This window comes from Anas acuta, chromosome 16, assembly GCF_963932015.1.
Source record: "Anas acuta chromosome 16, bAnaAcu1.1, whole genome shotgun sequence".
NCBI lineage: Eukaryota > Metazoa > Chordata > Aves > Anseriformes > Anatidae > Anas > Anas acuta.
Window position 1 is genome coordinate 75,756 of NC_088994.1, and position 20,256 is coordinate 96,011.

Below are 20,256 nucleotides of genomic sequence, written 5' to 3' on the forward strand. Positions count from 1 at the left end.
GCTAGGTGGGTGTGGTGGTTTTACTCAGGTGGGCAGCCAAGCTCCACCACAACCGCTCTCTCACTCCCCCTCTCCTCAGAAGGAGGGGGAGAAAATACAACACAGAGAACTCGAGGTTTGTGATGAGAAAGGTTTAATTAAAGGGAAAGGGAATGGGCAGGAGAAACAGATGCAAAAGAAACAATCAGTCCGCGCGGAAGCACAGAGAGAGAGAAAAATTATTCTCTACTTCCCATCAGCGAGCGGTGTTCGGCCACGTCCTGGGAAGCAGGGCCTCAAACGCGTAGTGGTTGTTCAGGAGGAACAGCCCCCTCCCCCACGAGAGCCCCCCCTTTTATTGCTGAGTGTGACATCAGGTGTTATGGAATATCCCTTTGGTTGGTTTAGGTCAGCTGCCCCGGCAATATCCCCTCCCCATCACTTGCCCACCCCCAGCCTGCTGGCTCTTGGGGGCTTAGGAGTCCTGATGCTGTGCCAGCACTACGCAGCAATAGACACAACACTGGAGTGATATCAGTGCTGTTCCAGCTACGAGTGCAGAGCACAGCACTGTGCAGGCTGCTGTAGGGAAAAGGTGACTCCAGCTCAGACAGACCCAACACAGTGGGCACCTGGCAGTTGCCACGGTCAAGCTGTTTTACTGGTAAATAATATTCATGGTGTATTTGGGTGACCCCTGAAGAGACACTCCAGAATACAGACCCAGGTCTGTATTTCCATGAAAAATACATGCCAAAACAAGCTCATTTTAAAAATCTTACCCCCTTTGCAGAAACATACCTGTCTCTAAAGGGAAAGAGGAAAAAAAGAAAGAATTAAATGAAGCATTTGCCCTGCCAATAACCATTATTTATTAATGGCAACACCTCACACATAGTCTGAATTAATCATACTGCTTACAGAGTTTGCATTTACTGCAAGGTAAGTTTTAAATTTTTATAGATGGTTAAAATATAAATGTATCCTAAATTCTCAGAAAGTTGCAAGCATAGAGGAGTAATGACTCTAAATTTCTTTACGAGCATTACGTGGGCAAAAATATATGCTGGGTTTTGACTGCGGATTGGATTCTTGTTAGAGAGAATACTTTTCTTCTTTTTTTTTTTTTTTTTTTTTTTTTTGAGCAGAATAATAAGGGTGTATTCTTATAGCTCCCTTTCTACCTCTACAATTACTTTAAAATGTTGTGAAGACTCAGCTTCTCAGCACAAGCTAAATACGCAGTTCTTTGCCAAGATCCCTGTCCATTGTGCATTCATGAAAGCAAACATGAATGCCATTGATCCCAGCAGGAAGGCTTGCAGGCTTGACACACTCTGTGCCAAAGCAAGGGCTCTAATTAGTGATCCTTCCAGATGGACAGTAAAGGCCTTACCCTTCCTTAGGGAATAATAAGACAGGCAATGTCTGAAGTCCCCAAGTAAGCTTTATAGAATAGGGAGCATGCAGAGAACTGCATTAAAGGCACTAAACCAGCCGACACAGGTGACCGAACAGTGAACTGTGCACTTGGCAATGAACAGAAAAATGCCTGCTACACAAGCATCATCTGGTCTTTGGTTCCTCCTGTTTGCCTGAATTACTGTCAGAATTCATAGAACTGTAATGGATGTCGCAACTATTTAAAAGAAAGCAATAGATTTGTTGCAACAGTGATAGTTTTGAATATCTTCAAACCTTTTCTTCAAAAACAATGCTTGTTGACAATATAACATACCAATTCATAACATCACCATTCTTTGCAGAATAATGATAAAAAACTCATTAGCAGTAACAGGCTTTGAAAAATAGGCAGCATGTGTAATTTCAGCACTTCAAAACTGTTCGCAATAAAGTCACTTTAAATTATATTTCTTTATAAAGAAAAATTATCTAAAGGATTAAAAACAGAAAGTCCTTTCATAGTAAAGATTACTAGCACTAGACTGCAAACACTGTAACCAGAGAAAAGCACTTGTACATATATGCAAAGTGTACATCTAGGTTTCTGTATATAAAAGATCTTATACAACTTCTTTTATTGCATTGCTGCTTCAGAATTCTGACAACCACAATATTCAAAACGAGAGTTTCACTGAAAAAGCAGGATCTACTGAAAACAGTGGCTTATTTAAACATACTTTACATATAAGCGCATGAAATGTATAAAGAAGCATTGACATCTTGAAAGATTACAATGCCAAAAATTGCGTGAAGCTACAGTAGAAAAAAAATCCAAATGGTATATGCATATCCATTGTATACATCAATTATCTATCAACAAATTCCCAACGTAGATAAATTCCTCCTCTGTTAAAAAATAAAAATAAAAAAATCATAAGTTAACACTTTCAAAAATAAACTAGAACGTACAAGTTTGCACCCTTCTAATCCAACCACATTTGCTTTTTGAAAGCAAATGCAAATTCTAAAAGTGAAATATTAAAAGTATTTAAAAATGAAAATTTTTCACTTAGAATTATTATCCTACCTTGAGAACTGCAGTTTCTTTAGCCAAGCAAAATGCTTGGTCCTTCTGATGTTTGTTCCATTTTCACATCAAATGGATATTAATTTTAACTACTAGCTTTCACTGAGAATCTTTCATTCTTGAAGAGAAGTAAGAAAATTACTTATTGAAAACAAACAAGTCTCATTTCAAGATAGCAGCTTTTAGCCAATAGTTTTCTGATTTTCTACCTTTTGTTTAATACTGGTTATTCTTACTTGCTTGAAAGACTGCTACATTTCTCTTATCAGCAACATTATATTTTTTCTAAAAATAAGATTGAAAAAAGAGAGGAAGAAAGGCTGTAAACAAAAAGCTGTAGAATACAAAGGCAGTTACAAGTTGGCTTCACAGCTCCTCAAAATAAATACTGAAGGATTATGATTCTGTAACCACAATCAGGATCTTTTTTACATCAAAGCTAGAGAAAAAGTAATGATATTAGTGCTTTGGACTCTAAATGGAACATACTGTTATTGCTGGGCAATAACTGTCCTTGTGCTGAGTGACAAAAAAAAAAGGGGAAAAGGCGCACTTCCCCTCCCACATTCCCTGTATATCTCTAAAAATAAAGGACAGGTGAATATTCAAGGTGAAAATCAATATAATTTTTAAGATAGCCAGGAAGCCTTTAAATTACCTGAAGCACATTCTGTGCTCATTTAAAGAACATTCTGTATGCAGGCTGTAGTAAGAAAAGTATCTGTAGAATTAAGCAAAAGATCAATGAACAAATTTTCAGTGTACCACAAACACAAAGAATCCATAATGTAATAGTTATAAAACAATTGACTTTATGATTGTTTAATATTATCACAGGCTCATAGAGATGTATATTCAAGGTATTATAAGGTTGCATTAAAGAAGGTCACATTAAAGTGAGGACAATAGCTCTGAATCTCAAAGGATTTGGTCTAAGAATGTATTGGAAAACGAGAGATTCATAATAGTTTTTTCAGTCTGTTTTAGCATGTTTTCTAATACCATGAAGTCTTATGACATATTTAAAGTCAGTTTAAAGCTTATTTTTCTTCATTAAGACAATAAAGTGTGTTTTTCCTACATTCATGCTATCTATAGCACTTTGGTTTGCACTTCCGGATGCAGCCCAGCTACTATGCATTTTCTTCTACAATCACTAATGAGGTGGTACAAAAATAAAAATAAAAATCAGGGAATAAATTAGGAGACTAAAATGCAACCTACAGTGAGATGCAATCTACAGGTGGAAAAACATAAAAATTGAGAAGTATGTCAGCGTAAATTCATAGAATCATAGAATCATAGAATATCCTGAGTTGGAAGGGACCCTTAAGGATCATCAAGTCCAACTCTTGACACCGCACAGGTCTACCCAAAAGTTCAGACCATGTGACTAAGTGCACAGTCCAATCTCTTCTTAAATTCAGACAGGCTCGGTGCAGTGACCACTTCCCTGGGGAGCCTGTTCCAGTGTGCAACCACCCTCTCTGTGAAGAACCCCCTCCTGATGTCAAGCCTAAACTTCCCCTGCCTCAGCTTAACCCCGTTCCCGTGGGTCCTGTCGCTGGTGTTAATGGAGAAAAGGTCTCCTGCCTCTCGACACCCCCTTACTAGGAAGTTGTAGACTGCGATGAGGTCGATTGTTAATTGATTGTTAATTGATTGTTATGCTCTGGTAAAAGACGTATTCAAGTGGAGAGAATATCTGTCCAGGCTTGGAGTCAATCATATGCAGTCAGTAGAACCTGGCTCAAATAACAAAACCAGTTTCTGACACTAGGTCCTTACTGCTTCAAAAATGAGCAGCTAGGTTCATTTGATGCTAGACACTGCCCCTCTGGTAGTCTACCCAGGGCCTAGAAGGGACATACCTCCAATCTCTAATGACCTAATAGGTGGGCTGGCAGGAAACTGGCCATCCAGAAAATGACAGGTCCAAGTTTGAGGTTTGATAGGAAGGTTTTGAGAGCTCTCGCTTTGTCACAGCCTGCCAGTTTTCTATGCCCAGGAGAGAGCTCTACTCTTTTTCTTCTCATGGTTTTATTCTCCATCTGAACACATAGAAACTGGCTTCAAAGTCTCAATTCTCCCCACACTGTGATCAAATAAATGAAGTAGTATCAAGGCTCATTCTGATCTCTCCACTCTAATTTATGTACCAGAGCTCTCTAAATGGCATCTGACAGACAAACTCCCTCTGCACCCATGTCTCTGGCTGGACAGCAATTCAAATTCAAATAATAATAATAATAATAATAATAATAATAATAATAAGCTCTCTGTCTTTCCTTCCTTTTTTGAAAACTAAGCAGTTATCACAATGACAAAGAAAAATGACTGCCCTCCTTAAGACATATGCAACCAACAGATGATTGATGATTATAGAATTTGGCTTACAGAACCTTAGTAACCAGTCAGAAGAACTGCCAATGGCATATACATGTATACAATTTTACCACATGGCATCAACTTGTACCCACCTCTGACTGCCACACACCTTAAGTTAGCACCACTCAGTCTGCAGGAAGGGGCTGTTACCTGCCTTTAATGTTAAATGTTTAATGTCTAAAAAACACACTACTGTGTATAGAACTTGTTGGAAGTCTCTCACCAAACATAAGAAACTTAACTAGCTTAGAAAACGAGCCAACCTTTCAGACTTTATGTTTATCCCTACTACTGAGAGCAGTACCACCACGATGAGGCAGAGCTGAGAAGCCTGCATGTGTGGAAAGAAACCTCACTAATGTACTGCACGAGCACTAAGCTTTACATACTGCTCAACATGAGCATTAAAATAATGGTGTGCTTTGCAAGCCCTATAGTTTTTAACAAATAAAAGAATCTGAAAAGCTGAATTAGTAAGTATTTTAGGAAAGACTTAAGTGTTAAATATTCTGTATCACTGAATTAAAGCTGAAAGGTTCCCATGTTATCCACTCTAAAAATATTCACTACCCTGCTTTACAGCCTTTTGGAGGCTGTTTTCAGCTACGATGGGGGAATAGACCCCAGCTAGACCTCACACGTATCAGACAAGCCTCAACTCCAATGCAAATGGAGCTGTCTGACCACCAAATAAGGCTCATGAAGTGACTAAACACTTCCTTGACAAGTGCCAAATACTGATCTAAAATTCCAGATATAAACATGTAGGTAACATAGAGCCACCACTGTGGGCTCTTTATACATAGAGCAATTACTTTTTTTTTTTTTTTTTTTTTTTTTTTTACTAATTCAGACACCTTAGCAATTACCTAAACTATAAACTTTAACGCTCCCACAATCTATTCCCTTTAGGTTTATTACTAATTTTCATTTGAAACGGAACACCTGAAGCAATAAAACTGCTAAGCATTCATATCTATCTTGAGAACAGTAGTTTCCTAAAACTACTATGAAAGAGCCCACTATATGAACTGCACTGTTCAAACCTTACACTAACCTACAGCTTTTGGGGATTTATAAAACTCCTTGCAGAAGAGAATGTGCAGCATTTGTACACTTGGCATGGATTCTGCTATTCATTAGAAAAACTTTATAAACACTGAGTTTTTTCTGACACCACAATGATCATTCATGTACATACACATATACATGCATGCATATAAAATGGGTGAAACCTATAATGCTTAAAAATACAAAAAAATGAATGTACTTATGTGTATTCTTCATGATGTCAGCCAGGTCCTTAGAAGTATACTGACCAGTCAAAAATAACAGTATTTTTTACAGTGCTTATTAACAGTTACATCAGTACAGACTTCTAGAGAAGTTTCATGGTTAAACTTCTGACTTTAAGATCACATTTTGTTTTTTGCTTTTTTGTTTGTTTGTTTGAACTGTTCGTCTGTTCATGCTGAAATTTAAGATCTGATTTCACAAATTCAACTTTCCAGATGCCTTAAGAGCCAAGAATTAAATTCTGGATAGCCTTACTGTCCACTATATTATGCATATATTGAAACAGCCAGCCTCTTAATTAGCTGATTATACAGGGAGTTAACATCCCCTTTTTTCGCATGGAGTTACCTCATTTGGATACTCACGTTGCAGTCACATATTCCTCATGTTTCTAGCAAAAATACTTTATAGACTAGTCCATATAGGCAGCCTATAAGAAGGACTACACGAGGACCTACATGAGAAACCAGAAAATAATTTCTCTGCCATGCCATCTTGCAGGACGGAGGGGGAAGGGACCACCACCAAAAAACACTTCAGTTTCATCTCCTGTTTTCTAAAACACTGCCGCCCCCCAGAGGCAGCGGTTCGCGAGCTGCAGCTCTGTCAGCTAAAATTTGCAAAATTCGAGCAAAATTTGAGCGCCTGAGAAACATTGCTGGGCGTTTTCGCGTTAACCGGTGCAGACAGAGGTAACCGTGATAACATATAATGGAAAACCAGCCTCCGTGAGCAACATCACACCGCAGGTTAGACATGATTTGTTCCCAGGTATTGCTACCTAACCACACACGGCTGGGATGGCTGCAGCTGTATTTCTGCCTCTTTGGGCCCCGGTATTAGTTATGGCAATAACGGGGTGTCACGGCGAAGAAACGTGTCCGCCCCGGGACTCGAACCCGCAACCCCTGGGTCTGGAACCGCCCCGCCCCGCCCCACTGCCCTCTGCGTGCGCACCGAGCGGGGCTGCCAGGCGCATGCGCACTGGTAGCCTCCACCCCCCCCACACACACACGCCCTCATGGCCATGGGCGGTGGCCGCGCATGCGCAGTTGCAGCCGGGGCAGCGCTCTGGGTGTCTGGTGCCGTGGGTGGTGTTCCCACTGGATCGGTCTGGGCAGATACACATGCAACCCCATTAACTCTTTTAGAGTAGAGCGAGGGGTTAAGCTATCACCTTAAGGCTTATTCTGTCTCGATTCGTAGAGGCTTGTTTTGTCTCTATTTTGAGTTGTAAGTGACTTTGCTACTGGCTCGGTATGCGAAGATACATCGGAGGACACGCGTCTCTATGTAGCTGCCAGGACCCAAAACAGGCTCCGCCGGTAGGGCGAGGTAGGGGAGAGGGGGGCGTGCGTATGCGCGGTGTGTCCGCGTGAGGCCGGCCAGCCCTTTGAGGGGGGTGCGGGCGCGGCCGCCATGGGGAAGCTGAACGTGGCCGTGCTGCGGTACCTCAGCGGGCAGCACTTCAGGGTGCTCACCGCGGTGAGACGGGACGGGACGGGGACAGGGGAAGGGAAAAGGGAAGGGAAAAGGGAAGGGAAAAGGGAAGGGAAAAGGGAAGGGAAAAGGGAAGGGAAAAGGGAAGGGAAAAGGGAAAGGAAGGGAAGGGAAGGGAAGGCGCAGCTCCCCCCGCTCCCCTCCTGTCCCCTCCCCGCTGATGCCGCCGACCGTTCCCTCTCGCTCCCCGGCAGGTGGAGATGGGCATGAAGAACCACGAGATCGTGCCTGGCAGCCTGGTGGCGCCCATCGCCAGCCTGAAGCACGGCGGCTGCAACAAGGTGCTGCGGGAGCTGGCCAAGCACAAGCTCCTGGCCTACGAGCAGACCAAAAGTAAGTGTGGGGCCTGCGCTGGGAGCCTCCTCCCGGCCCTCCCGGTTCTTCAGCGCCACAGAAGTGCGGTAGCTTGGTCATTCGGGTATCCGGGGCGTTTGTGAGCCCCGTCTCGCCTTGGGGCTAGCTGGGGAATGTGAACTCCTTCAGCAACAAATGGTGTTGGTGATTTCTGAAATTCATGGATTCGTTCGTCCAAATTCGTGGATAAAATAAATAATTGTTAGCTAAGGTAGTATTTAAGTTCACATAGGGATCAGCCCAAATGTGTTACAGTCTTACAGCAGACAAACTGGAGCGGACTGCAAAAACCTTATACCTTCAGCCAGTCAGGAACGATCACTAAAGTAGTATTTATTCTGTCCCATTCTGTTAGTAGCGTTGGATTTCCTTTAGTCTTGCACTTGCATCTGGCTTTGCAAGCACAATGTGGGAGTCTTCATGAAATTCATCTCCTTTTTGTCTCCATTTTTCAGACCATTAAGGTTTGGTTTAGGTCTTTGAAACAATCCTGAATCCTTGCCGTGTCTCCTAAGTAATCATCTTTCAAAGTAATCCTATGCAATTTGAACCATTGTCACTGCCTGCGTTACCAAGGGGCTAACAAAATGTCTACTTTTTATCCAGTTAGTTTTCAAAAGGCTTGCACGAATTTAAACTTACTGTCAAGTTGGGTTGATACTAGCCAACAGTGAAAATACTATTTGAGTGTTGTGTACCATAAGCAGGAAAAAAAAAAAAAGAGAGACCAAAATGAAACTTCTTTTAAAAGAAATACATGCATAATATGGAATGAAATGTTGTGTAATTTATTTTTTCCTAGCTGTCCAGGGCTATCGGTTAACTAATGCAGGATATGATTACCTTGCCTTGAGAACTCTGTCTTCCCGGCAAGTCATCAGTTCTGTTGGAAACCAGATGGGTGTTGGCAAAGAATCAGGTAATTTAAAAAAGTGTTTTCAGTATATAATTTTTTTTTTAGAAGAAATGGGTCTGTATTTTTGTTAATTTGTTGGAAACTTGGTGAATTTACCTTTGGATAGTCATATCAGTTAATCTGTCAAACACCAAAATTTATGGTCACTTCAAGTTCTGTGTGAGTCTTGACTACATCTGATTTTTTTCACAAGTGTTGTTCCACTTTGACCATTTTGTACAATTCTTGGATGGTTCCTTAAAAGGTATTTTGCAAACAGGTGACAGTTGTCTTGTGACTTGCAAAGAATTTTGAAGCCTTCTGTCAAAAAAAAATAACATCAAATGTTTCATCCCACCTAAAAAAAAAAAAGTAATATACAGTCCAAACTATTGGAGTGCTATCTTGATTTCTCATGCTCATATGTTGATTGTAATTTGGCACAGCATGTCTTTTGACATTAAAAAACGACGAAAAAAAAAAAAGAGGATTATTGGGGACAAATGGTAAAAATGAAACATAGCCAATTGCTAACACTGTTTTAAAGTAAGAGGTACCTTGAGTTTTCTGTCCAGTCAAGAGAAGTCTTTTCTAGTGTGCAATTAAGTTACTTCTGATCCCCTAGTCTGAAATATGTTTCAGATCAGATGGATGGTTCAACCAGATGATCTTGGAGGTCTTTTCCAACCGTAATGATTCTATGATATTCTACTAGTGGAGCAGCATAATCTCTTCACCAATGACTTCTTCTTGTTCAGATTTGTAATACATAATATACAAATTTGGTTGTCTTTTCTGTTAAAAGAAGTGTAGTAGACTTTGCTATTCCAGAAATAGCAGTTACAAGAAGTCAAGTAACCGATTTCTCACTGCACTGTTGCATTATATACCTGTCAGATACCATTTATTTCTCAGATCTGTGCTGCTGTTTTTTCTCCTAGATATTTATATTGTTGCAAATGAAGACGAGCAGCAGTTTGCAATGAAATTGCACAGGCTTGGAAGAACTTCCTTTCGCAGCCTGAAAAACAAGCGTGACTACCATAAGCACAGGCACAAAATGTCATGGCTGTATTTATCCCGGCTAGCAGCAATGAAAGAGTTTGCCTACATGAAGGTAGGTGGTTGTTTGCACCATATTAACAACGATGTAATAGTCTGGAATGTACTTCTCAGATTATCTTCTCATCACTTCATATTTGCAGTATATGTTAGGATGTATGCTTTTTATTTGTTTTTTTTAGTGGACTTAAAGTATACATTTCAGAGAATGACAGTGCTGATGCATTTTGTATACTTTCAAGTGACAAAATCAAACTTTGCCATGGAAGTCGTATGGAACTGAAGCAATTTCCATAAAATTTCAGGTGAAGCTGTCCAGTCATCTGAGTCTTAATAAAGGCAGTGAATAGACTATCGCCATTTCACTTAACCTTGTCTTAGGAAAGACTATATGCTAGGGAAAATTCGTGAAGTATCTACTAGTATTTTAGTCTTGTCAATTTGGATCACTTCCACAAACATAATTACAGAGTATTTGTTAGGTCTGTAAGCGATGAGTTTCAAACTGGGGGGAGAGCACACTGAGAGCAGCCCTGCAGAGAAGGACTTGGATGTTCTGGTGGATGAAAAGCTTGACATAAGCCAGAAGTATTTGTTTGCATCCCTGAAGGCCAGCAGCCTCCTGAGCTGCATCAACAGAGGAGTGGCCAGCAGGTGGAGAGAGGTGATTGTCACCCTCTGCTCTGCCCTTGTGAGGCCCCACTTGGAGTGCTGCATCCAGGTTTGGGGCCCCCAGCACAAGAAGTATGTGGAGCTGTTAGAGTGGGCCCAGAGGAGGACCACAAAGGTGATCAGAGGGGTGAAGCACCTCTCCTGTGAAGAAAAGCTGAGAGTCAGGGTTATTTAGCTTGGAGAAGAGAAGGCTTAAGGGAATGCTAATAGCAGCCTGCAGTACTTAAGGGGGCCTACTGGTAAGCTGGGGAGGGACTCTTTCAGGGAGTGTTGTGATAGGACAAGGAGTAACAGTTTTAAATTAAAATAATGGTAGATTGAGATTAGATACTAGGAGGAAATTCTGTGCTCAAGATGGTGAGGCACTGGCATAGGCTGCCCAGAGAAGCTGTGGATGCCCCATCCCTGGAGGTGTTCAAGGCCAGGATGGATGGGGCTTTCAGCAGCCTGGTCTAGTGGAGGTGTCCATGCCCATGGCAGAAGGGGTGGAACCAGGTGGTCTTTAAGGTTCCTTCCAACCTGAGCCATTCTGTGAATCAAGTGAATGATTTGGTAAACATGGTTAGAGCAAGCTAACAGAGCTACAAAATACTATGGCCTACCTTTAGTTAATCTTTAATGTAGTGTAATACTGGATATTAATATTTAAGAAGAAATTTTTGCCTTACTGAGACTGAGTGTGGATTACCTGACCAGGCCAAACTGTATTTACAAGAACTGTTGAACCTTTTTCTAACACCCTATTCCCAATTATCTGCTGGTGGTTTCTTAAGCTAACAGACCAGATACGATTCTGCTGTTTTTCTATCCCGTTGTGTTTTCCTGCCACCTGCAGGATAACTAAACTCTGGAAAATACAGAAGCATAGTTAGTAGTGAAAGTTCAGATTGCTCTTCCTCCTTAAGCACATGATTTGACTTTTACAGTTAGCAGTTGAATAATGTGTAGGATGCTGCTTCCGCAATGGTGCTTAACTGCTTATCTTATATTTGTAGTTTGTCATGTATGTAATGTTTTCTTAATGGTTATCTTTTATTTTTCAATATGTTGTCTCTTTCCAGGCTTTGTATGACAGAGGATTTCCTGTTCCAAAACCTGTAGACTACAACAGGCATGCAGTTATAATGGAACTCCTTGATGGCTACCCTTTGTAAGTTTGGAAGCTTGAAGTCTGTTTTACAGAAACCCTAACAACGATAGGTTCAGTAAGACAGCAGGGATGACGTTTTTCCTTATCGTGTGAGTCAGTTCTGATCATGCTGAATAAAGCATGAATAAAGTCAGGCCCAGAACGGCTAGGGTTCTGCTTCAGTATATTTGGAGAAATTGGTGAGAGAAGGAAAACTAAAAACATACTCTCTTTGTCCAAAAAAGACTGGTGGAAATAGACTTTTTTTTTTTTTAAGTACGGAATACATCAGAGGAGCAATGTGATACAGAGGTTAGTGCTACAACCATTTTCTACACAGAAATTTTATGTTCTATATGTTATCTATTCAATGATATTCAATATTGATATATTCAGTATATCAAATATTCAGTATTGAGTTGTGTATCCTCCACGTTCTGAGCTCCAGTTCATGATCCATGTTGTGGTAAAGATTCAGGTAGGATTACAACTTGTACAGTTGCCGTTGTAGAACTTCTGTGTTGATTTTTTGGGGGGTGTTTGTTTTTTGTTTGTTTTATTTTTTATTTTATGTATTTGTGTGCATTGAACGCTGTTTTTTGCTCAAGGAAGATTACTTTTCTTCAGTTTTTCAACATCCAGAAACATGAAAAAATGTTGAATTTTGTATGTGAATGAATGGCTTGTTTTGTTTCCATAGCAGAATGCAAAATAGCTATTTCATAGAATCATAGAATATCCTGAGTTGGAGGGGACCCTTAAGGATCATCAAGTCCAACTCTTGACACCGCACTATTTGATACTCTATATAATGTACAGTAACAAAGGTTCAGTGTAATTAATCCCAAAGTATACAGTTGAAGAGTTACATTGAAGAAGTGCCTTTTAAGACTTTATTCTATCCCGTTTTCCCTTTGTTAAATAGTTCCACATCTGTCCTGTAGACAGAAAGCTTTAAAGTTACATGTGGGCATTGCAGGTGAGGCTTACCATGCTATCCCAGTTCTGCAATTTTAACTAAGCATTTCCTGAAGGAGATGCTGTACTAGATGAGAAATTATTTCAGGTGATCAGCATCTCAGAAGATACCAGTTTAGATGACTTCCAAATTCAAAGAACAAATGATATATTTTATGATACAGACCTCTGGCTATAAGAAATGTCACCAATTAATTTTGCTGTTAATATGAAAATATTCAACAGCAGCCTATTACAGAGCTGCTTGAATTCCATTGTGTTTTGTTTTTATGTGCAACTGATATGTTCTCATAACACTACAGTGTTGCATTCAGGCCAAAATATATCACAAATTAGCTGTAAATGACGGCTTCTTGACAGCTCCTGGTATAATAAGACAGCTGCCTATTCTGCTTGTAAAAATAAGGTGATGTCTATTCTGCGCACTTTTGGGGCAAAACATATACTTTGCTTTTATTCTGGAGTTTATGCTGGAGTATATTCTGGAGTGCTTTAAGCTTTTTTTTTTTTTTTTTGGCTTTGCCTTATCCCCAGCTTAGTCTTGAAAACACTTTTTTGTGAGACATTTGAATGGCATTTGAATACAAGAAGACCTAAGTTACCTAAAACAATCCAGACATAAAAATTCGCTGATCCATTGTTTAAATTAGGCAGCATAACCATCGTGTTTGATAGGAGTACAAGAGACAAAGGGCTTTAGTTAAAATGAGGGATTTAACCTGGAGATAGGAGAAGCTTTCTCCCCATGAGGGCAGTGTGGTGGAGATTGCACAGTATGTTTCCATCCCTGGAAACTTTCAAGCCCGCATTGGTAGAGCTCTGATTAGTCTCATCTAATCTCAGAATTGACATAGCTGTGAGCAGAGTATTGGACTAGTAACCTCTGGAGATCCCTTACGACTCAAATTGTGACCCTGTCATTCTCTCAGATGTAACTCGTATGCCTTGTCTATATTTTTAAATTAATTCCTTCAGGGTTCAGGATATTTTCTTTTTTATTTAACTTTCCAGATGCCAAGTACACCACATCGAAGACCCTGCTGCTGTCTACAGTGAATTAATGGATCTAATTGTAAAACTTGGCAATCATGGTTTGATTCATGGGGATTTCAATGAATTTAATCTCATACTGGATAATGATGATCATGTCACTATGATTGATTTCCCTCAGATGATATCAACATCACATCCAAATGCTGAATGGTACGTACAAATGATGTATGCAAAATAAACCAGTTAAGTGCTGATAACAACAAATAGTCAACCATGATTTGTTTTCATAAGCCTGCTTCAAATTCTTTTTCTACTGTTTTCACCATACATTACAAATGCAATTTGTTTCATGAATGAGTAGAAATCTCCTTAGGATAAATGTGTAATTAATTGCTTCTCAGTTAATATTATTTCTTTCAATTAAGAAATGAATAGAAATAATCTGCATTTATGTATGTATACCTACACGTGTACTTTCTCACTTCGAGTCACTGATGGTTATTAATATTCAAATAAAAGGCAAGAAAGTAGAGTAAAAGTTTGTCATACCAGTAGACTTAATTTCCTTGATTATTGCATTTTTACAATTCTGTATTTTTTAAACAGGTATTTTGACAGGGATGTTAACTGCATTAAGGAGTTTTTTAAGAAACGCTTCAACTATGAGAGTGAGCTCTTCCCATCATTCCAAGATAACAGGTAAAAAATGCCATCTGACTCGTAATTCCCCCATGTTATGGTAGTTACGTTGGTTTTCTGAGAAAAATGGATGCCTCTGAGAGATGATTTTAGAAGTGAACAGGGGGAAAAAGAGCCAATTTGAAATATTTTTGTCATTCTTACAGTAAAAAGGATCCATACTGTCTTCACTGGCAGTTACTAAAAGTGGTTTCCAAAAACTGAAGCACGTCTTAACATCTGCTGTCTCCTTTGTCTTACCTCTTGCAGCTAGGGGAAAGAGATACATCCAAATGCCGTAAATGTTACGGTGACGCAGAATTAGTTTCTCTGACTCTTAAAACCATATTTAACAGTCCTGGGGGATCAAGTATTAACTTAGTTTTTAATTTTAAATTTAATTTTCAAAATGCTAGTACATGTGGTGACTGCCTCTTCAAATATTATCTTCAAAATTTTTCTACTGTAGTTTGTCCCTTTTGAAAAGCAAACAATTTTCTCACATATTTTAAGAGCAAAGCTGATTCAGTTAAAAGGGTTTTATATCACTCTGAGCCCTTTCTCAAAGGGGAATTGTCTGTGTGTGTGTCAACATGTCCTTCATCGTTCTGTTTGCACAAGCATAATTTAAGTATTATATTTGTTAAAATCAAATTGTTTGCTTTCAGTAAGTGCTGATTATGAAGATGGAATCATCTTGTATGAAAGTCTGGTTCTGTCAGGCTACATTCTGCTAACTACCCAAAGCCCTGCACTGTAATATGTTACCTATGTTCCAATGGAGTATACTCTTTTTGTTAATAGCATGGTAATTATAGTCTAACTTGATAGTATTTTTAATCCAAAATACAGCATAATGATTTGATATATTAAAAGAAAGCTCACTTCTATTTCTTTCAGGAGAGAGAGTTCTCTTGACATAGAGATTGCTGCCAGTGGTTATACAAAGGAAATGCAGGAAGATGATGAGCTGCTTTTCCCAGAGTGCTCTGATGAGGATGATCATACAACAGAGGAGAGGGAATTTGTAGAAGATGCTGAAAGTAACGCCAACTTCCTCAGCCAAGATAAAGAAAACAATGCAGACTTCATATATGAAGTGGTTTCTGAAAGCATAACCTCTGAAGACTTGTTATCACAGTGAAGATGCTGAAGCCACAGAAAGTAGTGAAAATTCACAAGGACTGAGTATGTCAGAGTTGAGTTCAGCCTTAGAAAAGGTTGAAGGGCAGCCTGTGCTTTCGAAGTCCAGTGAAGATGCAGAGAGTTGTGCACTTGGTTTTTCTGAGCACAAAAGAATACCTGACAATGCTGCTGAAAATCAGACAGAGGGCAGCAGTGATAAGGACAACGATGAATGCCCTGATCTGGTTGACTTGTCAACTTTAAATAAGGAATTGAGACCTTACAGGTAAATACTTATATTTACTGTCTAGTGGTGTGGTGAAATTTTCTTCTTTTTTCTTTATTTGTAGTAATAATGTGAGTAAAAGTTTTTTTTTTTATATTAAAACGCTGCTGCTGCTAAGTAGCTTTGACAAGTGAGTTTATAATTAGAGTGCTCTTTCTCAGCCTCTGCCCCTCATTCGGCTGAAATTAGCAAGAACAAGCTCTTTGGAATATATTATTCAAATATATTTTACTGAACGTCATACCATGTGGCTTTTAATGCCTTTACTGACACACTTGGAAATTCCTTCTTACCTTTAAGCTAACCCCTTCTTATATAAAATTCAAACTATTAGTTTGCAAGCTCCCCATGTACCTGAATGCATATATAAAGTTCATATACCCTGTTTTCTTTTTGAATTTTTCCTTTTTCATGAAATTCTACGCCTAGGCAATGTACAGAATCTGAATTAATCTTTTTAGTGTTCTGAAGCTTCTTTTTCTTACACTACTTTGTGTAGTATGTATGTGGCTATTGCACTATAATCCTTCCTGTCATAAAATGTGTTTTTTGAACTAGTGTTAATATTTCAAATGTAAATGTTCTTTCTGTAGTACTCAAATGTTCTGCTAGCACTTTTGATTGTATATCAAAAAAAATGACTGAAACATGATGCTCACTGAATGGAATAAAACATTAATTTACATATTTTAGAAATGAAGACAGTATGGTTCATATTGCGGAGCACAGAACAAGAACTAAAAGTACGTCAGCCAGCAGTGTTGGGAGCTGTTCAACCATTCCACCGGTAATTATTACTGCTACTGTCTAGTTTACTCTGATACCATCTTAGGACGTAGCTGTTGAAGATATTTTTACAAATACCTAGTTAGCAGTAACTGTCTTTAATTGATTACTACTATGTACATCTTTGGTTTGTAGTTCCATGTTCACAGAAAATAGGTCTGATGCTTTCTACATGTTTACAAGTGAATTATATCCAGTGCTGTACTTCATGTGTTGTTCTTTGCTCTTTCACAAAAGCTCTACTCCGGCATTAGCAACTTTAATTTCATTTCTGTTGCTAGAAATCAATTCTGTTGCCCATAATTAATGTTTTTGTATTTTAAATTTGCATGCGTGAGTAAAGATTTAACTTGGCCTTTTTTCATCTGTCTTTTTAACACATCTCTTACGACATTTCTGAAACATAGATATGAATTCATTGTAGTCATGGTGTCTTTGGCAATATGAATTTGACTTTCAGCATTACATAAATCAATACTTTGTGGCAGAATTTTACATCTTTCTTCATCCCTACTCAGTATACTATCCATTATGGCTACCTCTATCACATTTTAAAGAGTGTGTCTAAATTTTAAATGGAAGAAAGGCCAGTTTTATGCATAAATAAATGTGTTAGGGAACAGCATGTTTGCAAGTTGTGTAAGACTTTTACAGGACTTCGTGTGAAGGAAAGAGAGACTTTTGTTAGTCATCCCTGTTCTTACTGTAGGACATGGCCTTGTGCCTTATTAAGGAGAAAAAGAATTGAATTATGAAATGAAGTAAAGAAGAGCTAGGATAAATGCTAGGATAAATGCTAGGAATCGCCTGGCTTCTGATCCATGCGATACATATTTTTTCCCTTTCAGTTTGCTAACCTAAATGTGTAGGATTTCTTTTTAAATCGCCTATAGATCCCTATTTGAAATTATATTTCTGTACACCAGTAGGTGGTAGCAGTGGTCACTCACTGTAGAAACCTTCCTGATTGTTTAGCGAACACATGTTTTTTCTGTAGGCAGACACATCAAACTTGTTAAAATATTCAAATGGCATTTAAGTACCTAATATTCTGTTCTAAAAGAAAGATAAAAGCAGAAGCAGCTTTCAAGAGATTCAGCCACATAAACATCCTGTGTCAATTTACTTTGTGTAATCTTTCCATTTATATGCTCTTACGCTAAGTAAAATGTTTCTGCCCATTGTTAAATCTTATTTGAACTTTTGAATACTAGAACTAAAGAAAGGATATGCATGATGAGCTATTTGTAACATCAGAACGTGATTGCAAAACTAAAAACACAAAAGGCACTGCAGTAAGACCCACTGAGCTGCTTAGAGCCAATGCCTGTTACTGCTTCTAGCACTTCTCTGTTGTTTATATAGCTTTCTCAATGAAGAAACACATTAAAACATAAGCAGGTTTCCAGATTAAACACACAGAAGGAATTCATATGGGCATGTATAAACAATAGCAGTAATAGCAGTAGGTGCAGTCATAGCTGGGTGACTGTGCCAAAAAGAAAGCCTTATGAGTTACAGACAATAAGCTATTCCAGACAAAATAAAATGTCTTGTTGTGCTTGTACAAATCTTTGTAGGGACTGCTGCAATTTAATTATAGGAAATAATGCAAACTATGCAAAAATTTAAATAATAAATGATAGATTTGTTTATTCATTTTGCTTACAGTCAGGCTTAGGATGATGGAGAGACTAGTGAGACTTGCATGCTGTGGTTGAGCAGTAGTATTTTGTGAATTTACATTTTTTGCATAGTGAAAATATCTGGTATTTGTATTGCAAAGTTTCTTCTAGCGAGCCTTGTATGAACTGTGAAGGAAGTCATCTGTCCACTGAAGTGGGAGAAGTAGAGAAGCCTTCTTTCAGAGCTCTGCCTATAAAAAGCAGAGGATGACAATTGTCTTACTGACAGAAGAAAAACATCAGTGGCCCAGTTTAAACTAGTTCTTACCAGCTTTCCTCAGGAATTTCTTCTGGAATATTTTTAAAGAGCATTCACAGATTTAATTTCCAAAATGCTCTTGTTTAAATACTGAGTTCTGCTAAGCTTCCGAGGAAAGAAAGACAGATCTTATACTACTCTTTTTATTCACATTTTTGATAGTCAACCTGCATGTGGTAAAGCTTAGGAAACTACTATTCAGGTGAATACTATGTAATTACTACAGCATTCTTACTGAAATCAGGATTGGGTACCTGGATTTATTTACTACCTTGTATTTGCATAATTTAGTTGTATTAGTCACAGCAGTTTTTAAACAGTGCCAAAAGAATTCTTTCTGGTTCCTGACTTAACTACCAACTTACTACTTAATGTGCTGACAGTATCATAAACAAAAAACAAGGCAAGAGAAATTGGGGTAAATGCAAAAGAAATGTTACTAGATTGTGGGGTAATTTTGCACCAGCGGGTCAAATTATTTATTTATTTAATTATTTATTTAATTATTTATTTAGGTCAATTGCCAGGGCAGGCCTGGGCAAACTCGAGTTAACCCTGGTGTGGATCACCAGCTGCTCAGCGCATGGTGGTTTTCTCGACAGGTTCACTACCACATGTTCATGTTAGTACTGAGAATACAGTATCATTATGGTAATGTTAGTACTAAATGATGTTCAAAAACTTTTGATACTGAATTGTTTATTTATTTGTAGGAACTGGTGAAAAGGAAGATAAAACGTCAGCTGACAAAACAGCAGAAGTCTGCTCTGAGGCGACGACTACAGAAAGGAGAGGCAAACGTTTATACCAAACAACGTCGAGAAAATATGCACAACATTAAGTCAAGCTTGGATGCAGCTAGTTTCTGGGGATAATTTATCATAGCTGCCACCGAACATGAGAAAACTCACAGTACATACAGCTAAAACAGTTACCTAATAACCAAGCATCCTTTTATACAGTGGAGGAAAAAGTTCTTAACAATACCGTGTATTTTTGGAAACTAATAAACATCATGCTGGTTCCTCTGGTTTTGTTTGCATGATTTTATTTTGTGTTCCTAGTTAAAAATATCGACTGTGATTTAAAATAAATTAGTAGTACTAGGTACGATCATTTAAGTACAGTATTTCCAACAGTATCTTGTTTTAGGTCAATTTTACTGTTTTTGTATAGATTAAGAATCTTCTGATGTGCAGAGGATTCCTCTTTAAAAATTTTCCTTTGTTCCTACAACATAAAATTTAAATGTGAAATTCTGCCCTCAGGTTACAAACAGATATTTGTTTGATTTAATTAAAAATCAAAAGGAAATAAAAACTGATAGCTTTTAACACTCTAAACTTTCTTTTGAACCTGTACAAGGATCATCAAACAACATGATAATGTACATTCTTTGAACCAAGCAATTCTTACTTGTTTTTCCTTTCACTCCAGGATCTTGTATAGATCTTGAAAAGATCTATAGATAAGAGAAAAGGAATAAATCAGTGCTGTAGAGATCTGGCAGTCACTCAGGTTTTGAATTTGGCTGTGCAGTTACCAATAAATCTAATTCATTTAACAATTTACATAAAGTGGTGAGCATTCTGAACTTCTCTTTTTAAAAAATATTACCATGTTTTTTTTTTTTTTTTGTTATTTTGGGTCTCTGAAGACCTAGAAAAACAAGTATCTTGATGTATCTGTGATTTAGGTGA

At 38.4% G+C, this 20,256-nt stretch overlaps 1 long non-coding RNA gene and 1 pseudogene across 1 annotated transcript; one reads left to right on the plus strand and one right to left on the minus strand.

Moving 5' to 3' along the window:
- Nucleotides 1-1,640: 1,640 nt before the first annotated feature.
- On the minus strand, nucleotides 1,641-7,106 carry LOC137865335 (uncharacterized). Its single transcript, XR_011101869.1, has 3 exons — nucleotides 6,520-7,106; nucleotides 3,129-3,191; nucleotides 1,641-2,289 (listed from the first exon to the last, which is right to left on the minus strand). It is a non-coding gene; the product is annotated as an uncharacterized lncRNA (long non-coding RNA).
- A 423-nt stretch (nucleotides 7,107-7,529) lies between these two features.
- Nucleotides 7,530-19,587, plus strand: LOC137865333 (serine/threonine-protein kinase RIO2-like; annotated as a pseudogene).
- Nucleotides 19,588-20,256: the final 669 nt, after the last annotated feature.